The sequence below is a fragment of the Seriola aureovittata genome, chromosome 5 (genome assembly GCF_021018895.1).
Source record: "Seriola aureovittata isolate HTS-2021-v1 ecotype China chromosome 5, ASM2101889v1, whole genome shotgun sequence".
Classification (NCBI taxonomy): domain Eukaryota; kingdom Metazoa; phylum Chordata; class Actinopteri; order Carangiformes; family Carangidae; genus Seriola; species Seriola aureovittata.
This window is the reverse complement of record NC_079368.1, coordinates 7,626,322-7,648,569: the sequence shown is the minus strand read 5'-3', so window position 1 is coordinate 7,648,569 and position 22,248 is coordinate 7,626,322. Positions and strand designations below refer to the sequence as shown.

At 39.9% G+C, this 22,248-nt stretch overlaps 1 protein-coding gene across 2 annotated transcripts in view; it reads left to right on the top strand.

Moving 5' to 3' along the window:
* Positions 1-22,248, top strand: part of LOC130170228 (leucine-rich repeat transmembrane neuronal protein 4) — a 45,112-nt gene that overhangs the window by 3,130 nt on the left and 19,734 nt on the right. The window lies entirely within an intron of this gene.

Below are 22,248 nucleotides of genomic sequence, written 5' to 3'. Positions count from 1 at the left end.
TGTGTGTTTGCTACAACAGCTGTAGTAGCAAATACACAAGCCATTTGAGTTTTGATTGATTTTTCCCTGTATTTAAGATATGAATATTTACAATCACACCTGCTGCTCATATAGCCCATTCTGTTTTTCTGCCTCTAGCAGTCATGTACTTAAGATTTTACTCTTTAGTTTAATTTACAAAGTTCAAACAGTCACCGCAGGCTGGAGAACACTCAAAACGCCCGAAGCCAAATAGAGGATAAATTATGCATTTGGGCCTGATTTCTGTCTGGCTCTTGTGTACTACTGCAGAAGCAAACTGCATTATACTACTTTTGTTTAATCTCAGAAACATAAAGAAACTATTCGGCTACACAAGTGAAACTTTTTGTCCAAAGAGTTCAAATTGAAATTCTCATCCTAACGCTGGACTCCCCCACATGACTGACTCTGAACCACTGTGCGGCACAGAGGGATTGAGACAGAAAGACTAATCAATTTGCTCATGCTTAATTAGGCACTTTTTGCCTGTGTACTCTTTTTTTTCCCTAATGCCATGCATCTGTCTTCCTTTGTCCGGCAGCTTTTTTTTTTTCATTTGGAGGTATGGTTAAGTGTGATTAACAGGACATGTTGTGTTGGGAAAGATGTAGTGTCACTGGAATCTTAGCTGCACCTTTTGTCAGGCTAAGCAGACATGCTGTGGGCTGCAGGAGACATCTTTCTTCTCCGTTATATCCGTCAGCGCAGCTCAGAGACCAAGTTTTATCTCACACTGCCACGCAGTTCATTTCCTATATTCCACGTGGAAGCTATAAATCATTTTGGAATATGTTTTAAGTCGTAGGATTGTACTGTAGCACCACTTACATTCTTCTTGTGTCCTTTTCCGAAGTCACTGGGGAGCATAGCACAAATATGTCCCATTGTTTTCAGTAATGTCACATACCACGAGGTACACAGGTTGCTAAATCAGCTCTTTGTCAGATTATCTGTGGCAGAGCATTTCTCAAACACAAGGGAAGCTTGAGGTGAGATGGCCGGCTTATCAATCTTGTAGCTTTCATGTGAGAATGTGGCGTGGGAGCATTAAATGGCAGACCTAATGGGGCTTCTGCTAGCTAGAATAACTAATAGCCCATCAGAGGTAAGGAGCCGAGACTTCCCTCTGCTTTGTTATTCCTTGCCCTCTACAGCTCAAGGGAGCAGCCTGAGTTGTTAAAAATGTAATGGGATTTTTTTTGCCGTGTGTGTGTAGGTGTGTTGTGTGTGTGCGTTTGGGCCAAACACTGCAATGCAAAGCAAGAATACACAGTACAACAGGGGAGTTTTAAAACCACCATCACCTTTTTATGCATGTTAAGGTTGGAGTGCACTTTCAAACGGTTTCAAACTGTTTTCCATCCAGTACAGTCTCATTTTTACCAGCCCCGCACCAGAATTCAGTATAAGTTGTAGTTCAAGAAGGCCATGATGTGCAAGTGATAGTGTTGAGGTCTATTTGCATCACAATAAAGGAAATGCGGCACAACATCTTCTGACATATGAGAGGGTTTTTCTGTTTTATTGAATAGCTCACAGTTGAGAGAGTCAAGGAAGATGAAAGTGAGAGAGAGGGTTCAAACTTGCAGTCAGAGGCATACTGTAAACGCCCGAACCCAGTGAGCCCCCAGCATATTTTAGCTACCCCAGATAGCAAGCACTTAAGCTATTAGCTGCATTTTCAATTAGGAGAAAGAGCTTTGTAATTGAAGCCTGTTATCTTCTGCACATGCCCAGACCAACAGACTTGGAGTTAATTTGTTTCTATAGATTTCCCCCAGCACAGCTCAGCAGGTTGACTTCGACGCTGCAAACCGAGCTCGCCGAGTGTGAATTCTGATGAACACTTTGAACTGTGCAGTTCCACGGTCTTCCTGTGACACATTATTTAAATAAATAAAAAATAAAAACCTCTCTCTGTCTTGTATGCCATCCACTTCTTTGCTCACAGAGTAGCTGCAGTGGTTGCTGTCCACCCACAGATCATCCCCTGCGAAGTTAGCTCAGAAAATATTAAGGTGAAAATCCCACCGTCTCAGCCAAAGGCGATTCTTGTGCTTGGGTAGAATTTTCAAGCATTAACAAGGTGAGGAGATCCTGCTCACGGATAATTAAAGTGGGCTGTGAGAGGGCAGATGAAGGGAGGAGAAAGGAAGGTTTGGAGCTGCTGGTGCATCTAACTGACTGTTAAAAATGCCTGTAAGATTAGACTAATAATTACAATTTCCAACTTTACTAATTTTCAAAGCTGACATGGTCAGAAACACTGTAATGTCAACACCGGCGAGCAGCCCAATTTTTTGAAATAACAATTTAGACCAACACAAGCCTTAATCATGCATTACGTTGTTTTCATTTTTCTCTGCATTTGCACTCAGAAATGTGGCACCCTGTGTCCCCCTCCTGGTTATATTAAAAACTAATGGCCTCTATGGATCTAATTAGTGTTTGCCTAGGACAAATCCTGCAGCTGTGGGTACATTTTATTCAACAAATATTTGTTTTAATTTTTAGGCGCTAGAGTACGAGCCCTGTCTTTAAAATGTCAGCAATAAGAGACAAAGTTGATGAGTGATCAAAATACACTGCCTCTGCTTGGCGAGATGGCAGCTTGCACTTCATCTGTGTGTAAATGCACAGAAGGCAGGTTTCCATCATGTGAAGGGAGTTTGACAGCTCTCAGTATTTGTCATTCATTTGCTAAATAAAGGATAGCCACATGAGCGCCTGATAGCGTCTAAAAAGGATGTGTCATTTTTGAATGCATTAGTTAGTAAGCTGTGGCGCAGCACACACTGCTGTAACTTAAACACATTTTAATGACAGCACTGCACAACACACTACTGTAATAAGAAGTAACACATACACTGTATGACAAATGACTCGTCATTTTTGTTTTTTTGGTTATTCCTTAGAAAAGCTATATCTTTTGCCATTAATTCTCATTTTGCCTGGTCGTCCTCTTGTTTGGTGAAATTGAAAATTACTGTAACTGCGAGACTGGTTGGCAATGATCCATGGGTCCACAGAAGTAGACTACTTAGCTTTTATCATACCTGATGATTTTGTGAAAAATGGGCTTTGGTCAACTTGATTCAAACCAACTACAGCAAAATGCAGGAAGAAACAGCCTTTTAAGTGAATTGGCTGAAATGGCTGTTACACAACATCATTATTTTAGTGTCATGCTTCACATTTTGTAAGTGGTGGCACTGAAAAAGCCCCTGTAATAGATTTCTGTGTATGAGCAAGCACATCAGACTGTTTCAAGGTGCTTTGATATGCTGGGGATATGTATATAATTATGGAAATTTTACTTTTTTCAGTTTGAAATTCATATTTTTATGGCAGACGAGCCAAATAAATTACTCTTGACAGCAACAGGCTCAATGTTGTAATTCATATCTGTTTAAAGGAATAGTTGGACATTTAAGGAAATACACTTATTTGCTTTCTTTCTGAGGTTGGTACCACTTTCATGTATACAGTAAATGTGTAGTTACAGGGAGCAGCTAGTTAGCTTAGCTCAGAACAAAGACTGGAAACAGGGGGAAACAGTTAGCATTGCACCTCTAAAGCTCACTAACATGTTTGATCTCATTTAAATCAATGCAACAGTGACGTGTCATGATGTTACACAGTGTTATGTCCCAAACTATTCTGGATGCCTGGTAGCCTTACAGTTATTATAAGGAAGGACACAGCATCCGTTTCCAATCTTTATTTTAAGCTAAGCTAACCGGTTGCTGCTAGTAGCCTCATATTTAACTCTAACTCTAACTCTCAGCAAGAAAACAAAAAAGTGTATTTCACGAAATGTTGAAACATTTCTTGAGTTGAACAATTGATAATTTGCTATCAGCTGTATTCATTCAGCATCAACTTACTCAGTAGAGGACTACTCTAACCATATCCTCTGAATATGCCATGACATTGAAGACCCCCCTCCAATCCAGTCAGCATAGCTCAAGCGGTGGTGCTGGGCAGGGCACAGCCTGATCTAGAATTTCTCAAGACTTTCTTTTCTTGGTTTACGGGTGTTTGCCCATTTTTTAAGCGGATCACTTCAAGTTCTGAGACATTCTCCGGCTGTCTTGCACACACGGCATGTTTAAGATCTAGCTACAGATTTTCAATGATGTTTAGGTCAGGGGACTGTGCAGGCCGTTCCAAAAAGCTCATCTTTAATGTCTGTTTGCTGCAGCTGTTGGATTTATCTTTTTTTCACTTGAGAAGTCAACAGAACATGGAATTTGCCGATGGGTGTTCAGACGTTTACATACCACTGTGACAGACTTTATACAGACTTTATTCATTCCAGTCAGTGCTGTGATTTCATGCTGAGTTAAAACGTTGCAGTGGGATTCATTAGCACAAATGCACATAATCACACCTCGGACCAATCGTTGGTGTTAAGCACCTCTCAGACTGCTGTGTGTGTGTGTGGGGTGAGATCTCCCCCAAATAAACATACTCAGCGATATGTATGATTCAGACTTTTGACAGATGTTCCTCTCGGAGGTGTGATGTCTGCTCTGGTGAGGAGGTGGAATACATTTAGCAAACCCGAGGAGAGGCAACACAAGATCTGTGCAATAAAGGCCTGTAATCTAAATGGCTTGTTATAGTGAATGTGTCAAATTCTGTTGTTTCATAATAATTAATCTTAGCATCTCTTCTTTCATCCAATTGATGTTTTCATGATTGTATTGTTCGCATTATGATGTACTAATAGCACATGTCCCAGCCTACTAATAGCTTAATTTGGCACTGGCAGGAAATATGATTTTCTTCCTCCACGCTTCAACACAGACAATATTGAATTTCACTCTGGGTTAGATGTACTTATTTAAAGAACATATACAATGAAATGCTGTTTGTGTCTCTGACTGACTCATTACAGACTCTTGCAGATGCCTAAAGCCAGGCCTAGTGATAGTCGTAGATAGATCACTGAGAAAACATTCTGCTGCTGAGAAAGTAGAAATGAAAGTCACGGTTTTGTTGACCTCCAAACCTCTGTTTTAAATTGAGGTCAGCAATGATTGACAACATCATTAACTCTGATATACAGTTGATATAAAACGATAACCTAGTCCTTCACGTAAGCCCAAGAAGATCAAATTAACTTGTCTGTTATAAACAAATCAGGTGAGTCAGTACATGTTTTGACTGTACTGTATGGTTTAATGTACCATCAAAGAATTCTGGAAATTATGAACCAGAATTTATCCAAAGGCCTATTTTTACACAAACTAATTTGGATATAAATGAAAAAGACCACAGAGATAAATCAAACTAATTCATCCTTTCCCATCACACAATCTCCAGTGGCCCTTCCCTCCTGCAGCCACACGCAAACCATGATGAATATTTAATGTGATATTAAACTTCTCAGTTGTGTTCAAGGCCATTTTGTTCAGGAAATAGAGAATCTGCCAAAAACCAGTTTTGTTTTAATTACAGTAATGTTTTGATGGAAATCTTCTCTGACAGTGAAAATCTCACATCCCAAACAGTGGGAACAGCTGGATGCGTTACTGAAAGCAAGCGTTGAGCAAAAAGGAAAAACGAAAGTCTACAGCCACGCCGTTACTAAATGCTAATATACTGATATTTAGTGTGACTGCACCCAGTCTCATGGCAGTCCCTGCCATAATGCTTGACTTACTTCACTAAAAATCACACATATCAACCTGATGGTGACACGAAAGTAAAAGTCAAGGGAACACTAGAGTCATTAGCGTTCATCATCTGGAAATGAATGTTTGAACCAAACTTTGTGCCAATACATGCAGTAGATTTTGAGATATTTCACTGGATAGGTAAAAATTTTGACCTGCTGGTGGCACTAGATGAAAGTTTCAGGGAATCAATGTGTTACTAGTTTTAGATATTTCAGTCCAGATCAAAATGTTGGATTGACTGACCTACAGCGCCATGTCATGTCATGTTGCTAGCATGGCTGACAAACCCGACTCCTCCACATCAAACGACAAAATGCATCAATTGTAACTGGCTTTAAGCATTTTCTGATCACACAACATCATTTGTCAGTACCTTCCAAAAATGATTGTCAGGGCTATAATTATGCTTAGATAAGGTTTAAGCACAAAAATGTCAGGAAACATCCTGGTTTAGTTTAAAATTACTACTTAATACAAGTTAGGGGACCTTTGTTGTCATAGTCACAATAATATGCACTGAAGTCAAGGTTAGCAAATGATCATAGTCACAGTTAAAAGAAACCAGCATTGACTGTCAAATGGACCACAATATCCCATGTTAAAATCCGAATATAGACCAAGCAAAGCTCTTTAACTTCCTCCCTGACTTTGTGGAATAGTTTCCATTGCAGTTTTGTGCAAAATAGAAGTATTTTTTTAGAAAGCTCAACAAAACACGATGGTGAATGGTCCGTGTTTCCATTGAGTGATGTTATGAATAAAGCTGGGTTTTCTCCTCTTGCGATATGATTTCAGTTAAACACAGTGAGGGATTTCCAGCATGTGAAGCAAAGTGTTGGGGCGGTGATTTCGATTGCATCCACAGCATTAGCCATTGTAGTATTTAATTGAAAGCGACATCTGGTGCACGTAATGATGGAAAGGCCAATCTCTTATATCTGGCATCGGCCATGTATTAGGGATTTTTGGGAGATAATCTACAGTGTTTTTGGATGTCATGTGACTACTCATGTCATGTGACTTAAATGTGGAAAAAGTGTTTCCATTTTAGTTTTGCAAAATATTGCTGTCGAATAGTCTTAAAAACCACCTCATGCAATAGTGTACATTTTTTTGCGACATTTGAGAGTTTTCTTTTTTTAATCCACGTGTTTCCGTTACTCGTTTTTTAGTTTGCTAATCAAATTGCGCATTAAGCAGGTTAATGGAACTGCAGCTAGTGTCACACTATCTTAACATTTGCTCCTGACAACAGTAATAATTCCAACAGCCACTAGGGGGCTTTGTAGTTAGCACAAAACATATGTCGTATTGGGGCATTTGTTGAAACAACTGATCATGCTATTGTTTTTCTTACGAGGACAGTCTAAAACTGAAATCCAAAAATTTAAATATTTATTTTTCAGTCTTATCAAAGTAATTAATACAAATGCCTTATGGAAACCGCTTTATCAAGCATTTTTAACGTTCTGCTATCGGGGGATATGCCTTGCCTTTCTGGCCTGATATTGCTGTTTGAAGACATAATGTCTCTTCCACTGCAACATTTCCAGTTGGCTATAACTTCAGGGGTAAACATCTAGTTTTGGTGTCAGACACTCTCAAAGATTGCCTCACAATTTTACACTGGCATTCAACAGCCCATCATAAAAGTGAATTGCATTGTAGAAGAGGCACAGAAACCAATTTCTCGACTGACAGCAACCTCAATAGACCACAATGCAATGCAGCCTCATGATATGCTGTGGTTTGAGTGAGGGGTGTGACTTTTTTTGCCTCTCATGCTCTTACTGTATGCTATCACTGTTGCTGTAATCTGTCTGCCAACACATACAGCCGAATGCAACAAGCTCCCCCTCATTCTCTGGCAGTTATCGAAAGGATTTAGAGAAATGCAGGAAAACACTAACAGAAGCTGAAGCAGATGTGGTGAGTTGAGGGAAGCTGGATACCCAAAAAATAATTTATGTCAGCCCATTGCTAAATTACTCCCGGCATGCACTGAGCATCATAGTTTGATGATACATAACAGTGTAAGTGTATCCAAGGGTGGATTTTTCCATTAAGTCTTCAGTCTGTTGGAGCTGAGGAACAAAGGAACTATTTCACTTCTCTGGGAGTATGGACAATTTTTTTCCTTGAAAAAAAGTATTTGCAGAAATCTGTAAATACTCCTCAAAAATCTGAATCCCATATCGAGTGTCCTATTATCATGGCATATCTATCATTCAGTAATCGCATGCCCTGGATTCCCTCAGTTTAAGCTTCTGTTCACTCAATCAGTGGCAATTTTGCTTCAATGGGATTTGACAGCTTATCTAGCACTTTATGAAAAGTCGGGAACTGCAGACAGAATGAATAATATAACTGTACAATATTAGACATAACATTTTATACTTTTTTATGGTCACAGCAGCCACGTTAATTTTTCAAGTCGGCTTGAAGCAGTTACTGCTCATTTAGCCCATCATTTAATAAGGGTAATTAAGTTAATTTGACTCAGATGCTATAGTTCTGCCTACTGTGTCACTTTCATTCACTGCAAAAAAACTTGAAAGTGATACTTAGAAGAGAATGAAGTGTTGACTTGACACATTACCACATGTCCTAGTAAGTTGGTGGACTGCAATTTGTATCTCCACTGTCGTCTGTATGAAGACAGTGCGGTTTCTTTTATCTTTTTCCAGTGGGAGGGATTTTGATGTTATGTTGAAGTCCTCAAGAATAGTATTGTGATTTCCCCAGAAACTAAAACCCCTTCATCATGTTGCTACAACGTCTCAGCCTGTCTGATGGGACAAAATGGTGAGTCAGTCAGCAGAAACTGAGAATGATGCAGCATCTCTGCCAACTTTTCCTCAGGTTATTGTGAAATGCCTGTCAGACCACTGCATGTGTGGGGGGAGATTTCCCCAAAAAAAGCACAAGCTGAGACTTTTCTGGACCTGACAACCGACAGTGTTCTTCTTCCTTTTACATGAACTACAGATACTTGTGAAATTGAAACCAATATTTGCCACAGCCCTGCTAGTCGCTGTGTGAGGTTGTACTTTGACAGTGGTACTTTGAGCTAAATGCTAACATCTGGATTATCTCATCTTATAGACACAGTGGTGGTCTGAGTTAAATGTGAATGCCAGCATGATAACATGCTCAAAGTGACAATGTCAACATGCTGATGTTTAGCAAGTATAATGTTTACCATGTTCACCATCCTAGATTAGCACATTAGCATGCTAACATTATTTTTTTTAAATGTAAAATTAACTAAATAGCTGAGGCTGCTGCTATTATTTGTCACTAGTTTTCAGGTATTCAATCATAAACTACATAATTGGACAAAAAATTAAAATGAAAGGCAACGCCAGTGTTAACGCTTGTCTCTATCACGTCTTTTCTTGTACTGTAGTTAGCATGCTAACCAGCTAGCTCCGGCCTGTCTCGTCACTTTCCGATATTGATTGATTCATTGTAGCCTCTAATCTGCCCTGAAGACGTAGTGCTGCTCAGAGGGCAAATTATAACCTCTTGTCTTGTAAACCCAATGATGGCCGAAGCTCTTGTCAAGCAACAATCACCAGCAAGAAACCACATTCGATGGCAGAGAAAACATACAAATAGCTAGAATAGTACTAGATAATAGTAATTCATCCTGAGGGAAACGTCTGCACCAAATATGTTAATCCGTCCAAAAGTCATATAGTCAATAGTTGTAGAGAGTTCATTGTGGACCAAAGTAGAGGACTGACAGATTGCCTTCCCTCGAGCCACGCTGCTAGTGTGGGTTTACTATGACTATAAAGAGCAGAAGTGGCAAGAACCAGCCTCAATCCCCAAATCTATCACACTTTTAATCTCAATCATATTGTTAAATTTTTGAATAATTCCACAGCCTTCCCAGCAATCTGAGCATATTGACTCAAGCAATGAAATGTTGCCAGTGTCACGCATCATTTCTGTGTGCAAATGACAATGAGCGCTGTAGAGATGTTTGAGTATTTGCTGCCGTATAATTTGTTGTGACATGTATTGTGCACAGGTGGAGGGAGAAGAGGGATTCATCTCTCCGTTTTCACTCTGGGTGCCAATGCATCCTTTTCAAATCAAACAAATGGGTCAGCCCTTTGTTCCAGCAGAATATTTTTACTTGCCCTATCTAAAAAGGCATGTAATACACTCTGATCAGCAGGGTGTTGCAGCGCTCCAAAATTAAAATGCTTTTAGATTTGAGTTAGGCAAATATTAACCTAAAATTTCACTGCATGCTGGGTAAAATTAGAGTAAATTTGGTCATTCACGGAAAAGAAAAACAGTGCTATCTATACAATACAGTATGTGGGGCAGATCATCCTGTTAGGATTATATGTGCTCTGACTGAGCAGAATTTAAACAGACCTCAGCTGATTTCAGGCTTTTTTTCCCCTCAATTCTCCATTCCCCAGGTACCTTACTCCATGTTTTAGTGCCATGTTTTAATCCCCAACATCCTCTTCCAACCGTGTTTCCTCAGTCAGTGAAAGAATAAACAAGCCAACAAACCAGGTAACCTGCAATAGGTAGACAGACAGAAGGAGTACAGAAGACAGAAAGCTGCTACCAGCAGAATTTCAAACAGTATACAGCACATTGTTTTGGTCAGAAAGAAGAAGTCTGTGGGACTCTTAAGTGCCTTTTGCACAAAATCACAGCGAGGGACTGAGGAAATAAATACACAAGAGAGCAGCAGAATTTACCAGTTTTCTTGGAGAGGAGTTCATTTTTCTGCCATTATGCTCTGCAATCAAATTAACTTGCAAATGACCAATTGAGATAAAAAATTCTATTTTGGCTTTAATGCTGCTCGATGGGCAATATTATATTACAAATAGTGAGAGCCAGTACAAAGGTTACTTGGTTCTGAGGTGAAGTCATCATTAATGCATGTCATCCATTTTTTCCCCCATCAGTATGATGCAATGGATAGACCCATATCAGTTTTTGTGAGCCACTCTTCAAACAGAGATGCTGCAAGATGATATCCCTTGCATAGGTCTTGAAAATGTCACATTTCTTGAGGTGGGTTTAGAGAGTTGATGGCATACCACCAGTTAGCAGCTTTAGGGTGCTGTCACACCTAACCCGTTTGGTTCAGCTCTACTGAACTCTGGCATGTTTTCCATCTTAGTGCAGTTCGTATGAGCTGGTATGAAAGCTGGCACTCAAACTCTCAGTCTCGGTCTAGTTGTTTCCAGGTGGACTCTGGTGCAGTTCATTTGTGGTGTGAAAGCAAATGGGCCGGCCACAGGATTTCAAGATGGAAGCTATTTGACTTCTCAATGACTAAAGTACTAATGCATCCATCTCCTGAGTGTCAACCATTCAGGAACCAATCTGCAAGCAATATGTATAAAATATAATAGGTAACCATGGTAACACATATGTGCAACAGTAATACTGACATTACAGTTCTGACATGTTTTTATCCTGCTCTGTGTGCTTCATTCAGTTCATTAAAAAAGTGTGTGACAGCTATCCAACAATAATCTGGTCGATTTGCAGTCTTATAGTACTAATAATATTCATCAATTATCAATCAGTCAGTCAATAAATCAGTTATTTCTTTGTGAGCTCTGTGTGACACCAGAGAACATAAATATACATAGAAAGCATTAAAGTGCAGCTGGAATTTGATTTCCCTACTTTGATCCATGCAGCTCGATGCAAGATGACCTTCACCACAACTGTCCAATCAATGACTAACTTGTCCGTCTGTATCACTTCATCTTTAAAGCTCTTTGTTTACAAAAAGCCAGTGTGAACATAACATACATGTTCTAGCAAACTGTGTGCTGCAGAAAAGCTGTGAGTTTTTCTTTAAACACAAATGCTATTACTTTACCCCACTTCATCACCAAGTTCTCAAAACTAAACAACAAAACACATTGTTTTTCACTGGTTTCAAAATTACCTGTATAGGTTTCCTGATCTGACTCCCCCATATGCATAACAATTTTTGTCAGTTTCTTTTTCTTTCTCCCCACAATTACTTTATTTTATTCATGATTTTGATCTACTAAGGGCAATTCTAATGCAAATTGGGTTGCTGCCAGGGGTGGGGGTTAGTTGACATGTATTTTCTTTTGTATGTCTTTTATACGTCCATTGTCAGTTGTCCGGATCCCCTAAAACCAACATAAATCCTTAAACTGGGTGAGCTGGAACTCTGAACACCAGGTGCTTTACCTGAACAAACCCTTGTGGGTGTTTATGGTAAAATGTTTGAGTCCTCATCCAGTAACAGGTGCTGGTTTAGCTTAGGGAAACACTGCTCGTTAATTTTAACAACTGATCCAACATATGCTGCATGTGATTATAGTGTTTAATTTGATCTCTTTCTGAGGTTCCACCTAGGCTTAAACACAGGGATACGTTCCTACCACAGATAAATCAGTGGGTGAGATTATCCCTGGAGCCAGCAGGAGAGGCATTTCATCAATTGGAGATCAGGACTTTGTATTGATCTTGCAGCCAATGCATGTTTGACATCACTGAAACCTCTCTGTTTTTTGGTGACTCTTGGATCTCAGTCAATCCCCATTTCCATAGAGCACAGAGGTGTGAGCTCGCTGCAGTGACAGAACTGCGAGGTCATGTGCTTCTGTTGTTACAAAGGTAGTTTTTTCTTCTTTGTTTTTTTTTACACCCACCTGTCAAGCTGTTCTTCTTCTTTGTAATAGTCTGACTGTGTTGCACAGACACCGTCCTTTTCAGCCTTTCAGTCTTTGGTTTTCTCCTTTTGATCCAAACCTGATTTTGTGGTTTACTGTCAAAGCTAATCAAGCAAAATTGACCACGTTTAAATAGCAAATGTAGTCCTCCGTATTGTAGCAGCTTAATTCAGAGTCTAATGTCTTGCTTTATGGAATCAATGATGGAAGCTATTTTCCCTGCAGAGCATTATATTGCCCACAATGCATTTTTAGTGGTAATGTTTTGTGCAACCACATTTCATATATTACAGGGATACAGCGCTTCTCTTCGTCTCTTTTTGCTCGAACTTGACATTTCGGTGCCACGACACACTTGAAGTAATCAAGAAAGGGGCTTCATGCATTTAGATGTCTCAAGTGAGCAGAAAACAAGGCTGCTGATATGAATCGTTATTTAGTTCAGTCTGCATCACCTCAAACCACAAGTCACACAGATTCACATTCGCACATACTGCTGAAGTCATGCATGCATGGACTTCTCTCCACAGCTTAGTGTCACCCCCCACCCCCCCACCCCACACACATCACACACAGTCACACTGTAGCATTAATTACCAAAGAGTTGTGTGATGCGGACATGGTGGCAGTTAAAGTGAGGAAAGCCAGCGCTTTTTTTCTTTCATTGTGGAAATTATGAATAAATCCTTCATCGTGTTCTGTTTGTCAGCAATTTCCGAGTCAGGCGGCTGGTGGTTTTCCAAATCAGTGACAATTACCGCAACAGATAGTGGAAACCCATGACAAGGGCCCTAAAGCAGCCCCCAAACCTTGTGTGTTGGCAAAAGGGCCAGCTGACATCCCATCATGTTCCTGTTAATGTACTTGAAAGATGCTGAATGGAGAGATTTTTCAGTCTCCTGAGTTTCTCTCTTGGTTAAGTGTTCATTTATATGATGACTGGTTACACTCGCAGAAAAGCGTTTCTCATACAGTTATGAAGACTCCACTAAGATTGCAATAAGTGAAGCCAGGGCCACTGTACACTTGTGAATTTTCAAAACAAAATAACAACTCAGTTTTATTTTCCTGCCAATTATCTTTCAGTCTTTTTGTTGTTTTAGGAACTGCCTTTAGCATTCGGTGGCAATTATTCAAATTTTGCGTAATTTACATGACTTAGTGGGATCCTGAATTTTTGAGCAAACGTAGAAACGAGAAAAACTCACTAAACTTGACTGAGAAACTGGAGTAAAGAAAATTCTCAAGTTGAACTTCCTGACATCTCAAAATTACTTCCATTAATCATCACTTATATGGAGGCCAACAACCATGGGCTCTATTTACAGAAATCAGTGGTGCAGGTTATCAAGTTCCTAAAAAGCCTCAGCTGGTCCTCTCAACATGGCGGAGCGGCGGCGGCAGGACACTGAGCGCCACTCAGATCATTGAACTTCTCACCCTATTATGCAAAGTGAGCCCGGCCGCTCTGTGAAGGAATCTCATTTGGCTGTTTGTGTCGGTAATGACGGCGTTTTAGGCGCTCGCAGCTGATCAGCCACTGAAACTGGAGCTTTGCTTTGCAGCACAGTTTTTTCTTTAAGTCAGTATTGAACTAACATTTCTAAACACAATTTTTAACTTAATCAGGTGCCTCTCATTGCCTAAGCATATATAAACTTCTTACTTCTCTGCAGTAGAACTAACTAGGAGAAACAAATGTGCAAGATTTTTTTCATTTTGAGACCCACACACTTTCGGTATACTTGATATACTAAATCTTTTGATAAGAGTGTGTTTTGTATTTGAAAATGTAGTTAAAGCTACATTAAGCAATTTGTGAGCGCTAGGAGGCAAAAAACTTACAAACCCACGAAACAAACCATGGCTGTACAAAATGTACAAAATGAGCCCTTGTTGACTCATCTTTTATTTATTTATTGTTATGCTGCACTTCTCCTTCTAAGGAATACGTTTTGTGCAACAAATCTATTTAAAATTAAGACTTTTTTTTACATATTTGGTGGGACAGCGCTGTTAATATATTTAAAATATATTCCAAATCGAGTCCTTTGGTAAATTATACATATAATGATGTAAGGATGTTGTAATCAGTTTGGTGTCCATATGAATCTTGCTCCTTGTCACTTTGGCCATTTGTCTCATGAAGACCTGATAGAGTTCAACTTTGGCTTTTCAGTCTAATAAATCCATTGTCCTGAACCTGCTCTAAGCAGCGGATATGGACACAGCTATCTCTCCGTCTGTTCACTCATTTATTATTCCCTATAATGGACTTTGTAGTTTTCTCTGAGCACATTTCATACACTTAGATGACTCTTCATCACTTTGCGTCATCACTGACAGATGGTAGAAAAATGTCATTTTTGTGTTTTTTTAATTTTCTAAATACAGTTATAACAAATGTAATCATACCATATGTATTTATACTTTGATATTGTTGTTTAAATGTGTGTGTATTTCCTGTGTGGTGCTGTACTCATCGGCTTAGGCGTTCAAAGGGTTGGTGTTTGAGGGTATTACTGCGTCCATACCTGTGTTTGACTCAGGGTCTGATCTGTCCACATAACAACATTGCAATAGAACAAACAGCGGCGTTACATCCACATTGTTGGTACTTTGTTTTCTCTCTCTCTCTCTAAACCTTTAACACGCAGCTGTTTAACAGCAGTACAGTACAAGTGGTGTTTCTCATTATGTAAATAGCTGTCATAATGAATATTAACAAATAGTACTTCTTGTTTTCAATGATGAACTTGTCAGGACACACTTGCCTACACACATATGGGAATGTCTGGCTGATATCATACACTACCTACACTACACACAGTGTACATGAACCTCATCATAGATCCACAGCACACCCACACACACACTGAAACCGAGCCAGGTACATTGATGACTCCAAATTGCTCATACTGTAGGTGTGACTAAGAGTGTGACTGTGTGTGTGTGTGCGTGTGTGTGTGTGTGTGTGTGTGTGTGTGTGTGTGTGTGTGTGTGTGTGTGTGTGTGTGCGTGCGTGCGTGTGTTGTTACCTCTTTTGACCTTTTCCCCTTTTACGGTATAAACACGACCTTGTCAGGTTGAGTAGTCCTCATGGGGACCAAAGCCTGGTCCTAATGAGGCAAAACATCACTTCTGAGGTCCAGGTTAAAGTAGAGTAAGGAGTCAGGCATGAATTGGTTATGGTCAAGGTTCAGGTCAGGGTTTGGGTTTGGGTTAGGCTGTCCATGAATAGAAGTCAGTGCAATGTCCTAGCAAGGATAGCTGCACAAACTTGTCTGTGTCTGTGTGTCTAAATATGTGTGCGTGCATGTGTGTGTGTGTGTGTGTGTGTGTGTGTGTGTGTGTGTGTGTGGTGTGTGTGTGTGTGTGTGTGTGTGTGTGTGTGTGTGTGTGTGTGCGTGTGTGTGTGTGTGTGTGTGGTGTGTGTGTGTGTGTGTGTGTGTGTGTGTGTGTGTGTGTGTTTGCAGTGGACTAGAGGCCTGTCCACAGTGTTTTCCTCCTTTCAGCCCAGTGCACACTGGGACTGGCTCCAGCCATTAGACATGGATAGGACTTACAATCCAGTACAATGAAAACAGATGTTAACTGTCATTGTGGAGAGGTAGTGCTGTCAGAGTCAAGCACAGGAAGATGAGAGCAATGATAATGCATTTTTGACAACAAATATAGATATAATGTGGGCAAGTTGCATCTGAACATTATGGGTATATATATTACAGATGAAATGAATTATTTTATGAGCATCATCAGAATATAAAACATGCATAGGAACATTTTTAATGTTCACCCCGTTATGTTTTTCAACCCTCTGTACTATAACTTTATATTAAAATGTTGGTTGCGAGAGTTGTGAAGATAAACGGAAACAGAGATGGAAGCCAAATATCTTTTCTGTCTAACAAGGCTAAGATGAAAGCAGCTGTGTACTAACTGTGTCCATCACCTCCTGTTGTGCCCACACTTTGTCGCACAGTTTGTCCATGAAAGTGAAGTAACACACATACAGAGAGCAGTATCCATAAAAAAAAAAAAAAGAATAAAGTAGAAAAAAAATATGAGGAAAAAAACACTATATGCGTTTCCCAGCATAGCTGGCGGTGATTTCTTGTTGTGAGCGCTCATGTCTTGGTTGGTCTGAACCCACATGTTTACATCCTCCTACTAACACAAAGAAACAACAGATGAACAAAAGCAGCGCTTTTAAGAGACATGTCTGTCTACACTTACTTCCTCCCGGGGATAATTATTTATGCGTATTTGTTTGTTAATGTGACCTTACAAAGGTTAAACTCATCTTTTACAAGTTTTAGGGTTATAGTGAAATAAAGTAGTAAAAGCTGGTGTTTTTGCAAAGAATGTAGCCAAGTGGTAAAGTAGCTGACTTTGCTGTGTCTCTCTAGACCCACATGAGTAGCAAGACAAAGAAATATCAAATTAGTATCTAAGATAACAAACCCCACCTTGTGTCCTTGTGTCTGCGTCCCACCCTGCCATGTCTTGACTTGACTGAAGAAGTAGCTTGAAGTGGACATGGGCCTAAGCTCAAACTTTGATCTTGTGACTTGAGAAAAGATGAGTCAGTTCACATCTTTTGTAATTTTCACCTTTGGTGATTATACTGTAGCTCGCTGAGAGCCAAGTCCACAGGGCTAATTAGCCTTTCTGAAGTGATTGATATCAAGGATGTAGAGACATGCCAAATGAGTAAAACCTGTGATGACTCAGGCCTGAGCCAGGTGTGAAGTTTTCAAGTGTTTAGCATTTTTTTTTGAGTAAAAAGATATCAGACTGGAAAACAATGTTTGAATTCTGAGTGTCCTTGACAAAGCTCATACGTCTTTATGACGGCACACTGTGAGAAAAATAACATGTACCATAAATATAATGAATGAAGAAGAGAGGGTGTTATGAATTTTTTGCCCATTTTAAAAGAAATTTTTCTCACATTCATCAGCATTTATCTTGTCAATATAAGCTAACTCCATTATATAACCAATTCCTCTCTGTTATTTACAGATATGTTCAGAATTTGATTTACGTGAGTCACTTTAATCACTACAACACTACATTGTTGATGGCATTTTCAATCTCATGCTGACTGGCTTTTGTGACGCATATTTAAAAAAAACAAAACAAACTACAACATCTTTTGCAATACTGCCTCCAAAACCCACATAAATACACATCACTTCTGATCCACAGCCCCACAAGTCAAACTCTGGCTAACTTTATACATACAACAGTTTTCCACACAGCGTAGTATCGACTACGAAAGTAACGGCTAACTGGGGAAATTATTGGACCTTGTTACAGATCTGCTCTCTGAACACTTGATGGATACCCGATTACTCGTTAGCTTAAAGGAAGGATGCATCTCATCGCTGATGATGATGATGATGATGATGCTGATGAAGTTTTATATATTTCCCTGTGAGAGGAAACGTGAGAACGTGAGATGTTCTCTGGAAGCAAATGCATCTCCTTCACTTCTCATGGTTTCACGGCTATGTTATGTATGTAGTTACTCCACTGGCTGTGAATTGAGCCCGTCACAGTGTTACAATTTTTTTCCATCACTGTGTTTTAACTCAACATGTAGCTTTATCCATTCTCCATTTTCTACCATGCTGATGAAAGAGGAAGGGGGCTCCACATCTCCAAATGTTTGATTGTTCAAATGTTTCTTTCAAGTGGTAAAATTTTCAAAGCAGCACCAATTAATGTTTTTATATTAATGCTGGATCAAAGGACTATGTGTAATAGGAATGTATGTAAAAGGTTTTGCTTGTAGTGACGACGCCATAGATAACTATTCCCACTGTCCACACTTCTTCTTTGCTCTATGGAGCTTTTTAGCAGTTTTCAGCTCATTGTTTTGGTTTTATGGCCTGCACCTTTAATGTTTTGGTTCATCAGCTTCATTTCCAGACGCAGTGAAAATGCTCTGATACACACACTGTGCACTATGTATGTAGCACCAAACGACACAGAAAAGTTGACAACTTGACTAAATAGAGGCTAGTTGCTAACTAATGGAACTGTGATTTTTCCACCACACTGTACACTGATGGTTCAGACCCTATTTATTTAAAGGTCACATATTGTATAAAGTGAGAGGTCCATATCTTCTTTGATTATAAAGCCTCCTCTCTTCTGATTGGCTCACTGACCTATCATTACTAGAGCTCCATAGAGAAGTCTGAGAGAGGTAAAACTACATTGAGATGGTTATTGGTACTTAAAACCACAAATATATCTTCTTATGGATCAACACTTCAAATAAAAAACTGGAAAAGTATAAAATATGGGACCTTTAAGATGACTCAGTTTTACTCAGCATTGGATCCCAGAGAGCAGAATAACCTGACTACATGATTATCATGTGTGGCTGTAAGACATAAATTTGAACTTGCACAGTAAAACATCTGTCTTGAATGTGTCTCAAACCGCCTCCTGCACTAATTTAGTCAATTGGATTTCAATCTGTTCTTAATGTGTCTTGAGTGTTTCTCCATCTGCTTTCTTCAGTGTTAATCCCTAACCACATATAATTTGATTGCTCAAGGTGCATGACAACATAAATGGAGTCAACAGTGAACAGGGTAGACGGCAAAATAAGTGCACTCTAAAGTTAATATATATTACTTTCACAGTCAACAGTGTGTAAGGAAGATGACAGAATAATGAAGGGTATGCATGTCTGCCTCAGTGACGGCGCTGCAACAAAGGGCGGGGGTCCCCGAAATCAATAGCTTTCTTTCTTTTTGCTGTGTGAATATTCGTAACATTTCATACTAGCCAGTGATTTTAGAAATCAAACACACAAACCACTCAAAAACAAATAGATGGACCAAGGTGATCACTCCCTTGCAGAACAGTAAATCATCAGATTAATCTTCTTCTTTTGTATCTTAATCTGATACACAATTGCTTTCATTTCCTGGTGGATGATGTTCGAGATAAACACACAAATGACCCCCAGTCTGTAGCTACATAATTAGTTTGCATCCTCATTGTCTTTTATATGATTTGTTAAAATAATTCATATCGACGAAACATTTTATGAAAAAGAATCACAAGGTCTTTTTTCATCTCTTGTGTCATTGCTCCTTCATTTTCATAGCTATTTATACTCTCTAATTTCCTCTTTTTTTTTATCTGGAGTCTAGTTGGCCTTTGCTGGGGTTCTGAGGTGTAGCAATAAACATCTCAGAGGCCCTTGTGGCCTGGGTACATACTAACCATCTCATTGCCCCATAAAATGAGATCTGTGCCCTTATTTGCACCAAGGTCCTGTAGCTCCATCTCTCCCACAATGAGAGAAAATGGCCACGAGGCTGGCAGATCTCGTCCATGGGCAAGAGGTTCAATTACTTCAGTTGTCATGGTGCAATAAATGACAAATTAAGTGGCTGGCACCGAACACTGCTTGAAGGAGGCTTATCAGAATACTAATGTCAGCTGTGTTTGACAGTGGGTAAAGAGAGGGGAAGAAAGAAAGCCCCAAGTTTGGCAGAGGGAAAACAAACAGAAGTTATTTTTAGGCAGGATATATACTCAACTCCTTGAGAATTATTAGGCCTGTTTGTTCCTTTGTTGCTCGAAAGATAGTGCCGTGATGTTTTAATTGCTATTTAAAAGAACACCTTATTGTTATTTATAGCTACAATAAACAGCTGGTTGTATTGTTCAGTCGTATTCATTTAGATTACGGCCTCTCTCCTGTTATGTTCTTTTCAGCACTCCATGATCTTTGCTACAACAGGCTGGAACAGGCATTGTAATCCTGTAATTAATCGAGTATGCACACAGAATTCAGACTCTGGCTCATGAAAGTCTGTAGCCACACTAGTGTCCCTGCGAGGCTTTAATGCTCGTTACACGCCAGGAAACAAAATCAGTGGTTGAAACATGGAAATATTTTTGCTCCTCACAGACCACTAGAGGGACAAGATATGTAAAGTTCACTGTGAAACAGAAGTTAGACCATCTTTATTGTTTGTAATGTGAGACATCACTGAACGAAACAGAGCAAATGGGAAGGTAGAGAACTGGAGAGGCCTCCACCCACACCTCTCTCACATGCATGCCCAGTGTACATTAAGCGCCATGTGCTAGGCGTTTTCAGATGTGTTATTATGGACAGAGATTATTTGTGATACAGAGCCATAACAGTCGTCTTGACAGAGATAGTTTTCGTTTTGAAATGCAGTGGCTGAAACGTATTTGTGTGGACGTGGCCTCAGGTTTCAGACCGTAAAAACCACAAGAATGAGCTGAAATGTTCTGTAGAGCTGAGGGCAACTGCAGAATTTGATGATATTTCTCTGTGGATTCATCACCGTGAGGGAATCCTTTTAATTCATCCACTGTTAATGTTGACCCACTGCTAAGATCAGAACAGCTTTAACTCAGTTTTAGACCTAAAGGCTTGGTTAGGCTTAAGGTTGGACCAGCAAACCCCTTCTGTCACGACCACAAGCATGACTAAAAACAAGGATTTCATACCAGAGCAGTGCCCTAAATTTCTGAATTAATGTGATTGCTAAGTGTAGTAGATTAATAGTCAACCCTTAATCTGCTTGTTGTTTACTCCCCATTGTGAGCGGCGCTAAATAATCAAAACTGAGACCAAACTGAACTACTAGATCTTATCATCAATTACATTTACTGTCTCCAGTCCTGCAGCACTTAAAGAACAGATGCAGGGTTGTGCTTTTGCCCAAAAACCAGACACTTGTCTTATATCACTGCAGGATACAGACACAACACATCTTTTATGCCTCCCTTTCATTCACCATATCAGTGAATTTAAATGTATGTTGCTCAGAAAACATTGATGTTGCTGACCTCCACTCCGCCGGTCCCTTCATTCTCTCACAGTTTTTTTTCATGTGATTTATTACAGTACATTCTGCCGGGTACATTGCACCATGTTCAGCAGACAGACAGTGTAACTGAGTCATGCTGCAGCAGTTTTGTCAGGGCAACAAAACGTTTGCACTGGGACTGTGAACTTAGATCCCCAAGGTGACCTCCAGGGAGCTCCTGTCAGGCTACCCAAGGTGACAGCTGAGCACCTAAAGCACGTCGCACGCATGGGGAATGTTCTGCAGCAAAATGAGGGACGGCGTCACACGGATGAGATTCATTCATCTTAATAAAGTGGACCATCAAACTGATGTGGCTGCAGAGGTGCTAGTTAGACAGAGGGAGAAACGCAGAGAGACAGAGAGGAGAGGCGCGAAGCAGACAGGGCTGTGGGAAAGGCTCCTTCTGCTGTAAGTTTAATGTTGTTTTTCCCAGACTCTCTGAATGGAACAGTACCTGTCTACCTGTTGGCAACATCCTGGCACAAAAGCTCGTTTTGTAGAACAGCATATTTTAATTTGACTCCCAGTTGCTCGGCAGCCCCATTTTTCTTTTAAGTAAAAATCATAGTCAAGTCATATTTTCATACAAATAAACCGTTTTTGCTACTCCACATCATTGGCTGACATATTGTAGCACGACAGTGATTCAAAGTGTTGTTACTGCAGGAAGGCAGATATATTCCTGTTTTAAACACCCACGGTCCGCGAGGTCTTTCCCATAAGATATCTTCTGGCATACAGGGAATGATGCATTTTATGTTGCCAGCAGTTTGTTTCTAATAAATGCTCGGTAGTTAGCACAAGCAGTGAACAAACAAGGAAAACAGTACCACCCACAGAAGCTACAATTTCATCAACTATACAAACATAACAGAAATCCAGGGGAAAAGGTGTTGTTTGATTGACAAGTAATCACCCGAACGCAAACAGGGTGGAAGACCTGTGCAAGAG